The sequence below is a fragment of the Carettochelys insculpta genome, chromosome 12, assembly GCF_033958435.1.
Source record: "Carettochelys insculpta isolate YL-2023 chromosome 12, ASM3395843v1, whole genome shotgun sequence".
NCBI lineage: Eukaryota > Metazoa > Chordata > Testudines > Carettochelyidae > Carettochelys > Carettochelys insculpta.
This window is the reverse complement of record NC_134148.1, coordinates 26,533,065-26,535,500: the sequence shown is the minus strand read 5'-3', so window position 1 is coordinate 26,535,500 and position 2,436 is coordinate 26,533,065.

Here is a 2,436-nt window from a genome sequence, read left to right as displayed (position 1 = left end):
CATTGATAAACTCCCAACACCCTAATTACCATCCTTCCTTCGAAGGAAAGTGGTAGTGTCGACATTCCCATTAAGTGATAAGTTCAAGGATGCTCTGAGAGCTGGGTTCAGAGAATGGATTAGGACTGAGAAATGCCCAGTGTGGTGTTCCTGTTTATGCCACCAAATTATATTCCTCCTGAAAAAGATGGCAATGACCCCTCCGCATGTGGATCTCCAGTCTTTATACTGGCATCATTGCTAGGACTGGCAATGCGGAGGTAGAACTCCACTTTCTTCCATCTCTTGGCTGAGAGGAGTGTAGACAAGATGATCCTAAAAGCAGCCAGAACTGCCAGGGTTAGGAGCCTACAATACTCCTGCTCAATGGATAGGAAGCCTAGTGTCAGATGAGCAGCTGATGGTAACATCTGAATACAGACAATGCAGGATTCATAACTGAAAAGGCTGAAATATCAGTCCAATTTTTTTTAATCTAACATCTTAAATAATCTCTCTTACCCTTGTATATAAAGACCCTAGCTAACACAATCTAGGGAACTACACACTGAGATGGTAATGGTTCCTTTTTATATCATATAGTGACTCCTAAATATTTACATGCTATTCACCTTACCCAAAATAACCAAGAAAATCTCAGTTTCACAAGAAGCCAAGCTGTACGTTCTCTCTTAGTATATAAGAACGGCCATACTAGGTCAAACCAAAGGTCCATCCAGCCCATTATCCTGTCTTCTGCCAATGCCAAGTGTCCCAGAGGAATGAACAAAATGGGTAATCAAGTGATCCCTGTCACCTGTTTCTTGTTTCTGACAAACAGAGGCTAGGGATACCATTTTTACCAATCCTCGTTAATAGCCATTTATGGACTTACTCTCTATGAATTTATCTAGCTCTTTTGTGAACCCTTTAAATTCCTGGTCTTCACATCTTCTGGGAAGGAGTTCCACAGGTAGACTGTATTGCATGAAAAAATATGTGATTGCCTACTTGTTGGCTTTGATTGCCTCCTTGAACAGAAGGAAGGCAACAAGTCAAGGCTACGATTACTAATTAAAAAAAAAAAAAGGAAAAGAATACCTAATATCTGAAGCTGCCCTTCAAACTTGAAGTAGACAATCAAAGCCAAAGGACAAACCATTGCATCAGAAACCTGGAAATAGGCTTTTTCCAATCTCTAAAAGGGAAAGTACGATGGAAACATTTTAATATTAAAGAAAGGAAGCCTAAAAGAGCCAGGACCCCGATCACAGATAGGAAGAAGGGCTTTCGAAAACTGGGGGGAGTCCTTTCAGAAGGTCCTGTCTCCATGGGCGGTGCATGATTCAAAAAGCTGCACTTTCAAATTGCTGTGGCCGCCATTATGCTAATGAGGCGCTGCATATTCATTCCAGTGCCTCATTAGCATATTCCAAACCTGCTCATTAACATGCCCCTTTCAAAAGGAAGGGACACGTGTAGACTCAGACCTGGAGCTTACAATGTCTTCAGCCATATTTCTGAAGAAAACTACAGGAAGCTCTGTAGACAATGTACACTGAAGCTTTGCAGTTTCAGTACTGGGCCACATAGAGTGATTTTAAAGAAGAATGATCGTTACCATCTCCCTCCACCTACCTACAACATCTGAGTAAAAGCCCAGTCCTGCTTCCACTGAAAGCAATAGCAAAATTCTCAGGGCTACACAAAAAATAGGCTCAAGTCCCAGGAGAGTGTAGAGACTTCTATTAATAGGGCAAATTCCGAACCCACGCTGATTTGCCAAGAAAAATTGTCTCATTTCAACTTTGCCTGTTCTTCTGCCTTACCCTGTGGTAGATGGTACTATTAATTTAGTAAACTCTGTGATAAAGAAACCTGACTACAGCTGTGAAGGAGAAAATTGCTTTCTCACACAAAATGCACTGTGTAAGGCACAAGCTGCAATACAGGTTTTAATAAGCTGACTTTGCTTTGTAGCTCAAATGAGCTGGGAGTTTCTCATACATACAGAAACCTATCCCGTTTTTGGCTAGGTTTATACTCATCCCTAGTGCTGGCTGCTTGATGCAAATAAGCCGCCTCAAAAATGCAAAATGACATCTCATTTGCATATCCACACGGCTCATTTGCATATCCACAGCAGAAAACAAGCAAAGACGACATGGCTGTGCTGCCAAAATCCCCCTCTGTCACCAGTCCCTTATCCCTGGAAAAAATTAGGAATAAGGGGCTGCCAACAAAGGGGGCTTTTGCCAGCAGAACCACATCTTCGCTGCTTGTTTTCTGCTATAGATATCCAAACGAGCTGTGTGAATATGCAAATGAGTGATCACTTTGCACTTTTGAGAGTGCTCATTTGCATCAAACAGCCGGCACTAGGGATGAGTGTAGTACTAGCCTTACTGAATAAGCACATCACATTCACTCATCTCTTAGTAAAATTTGCTACAAAAG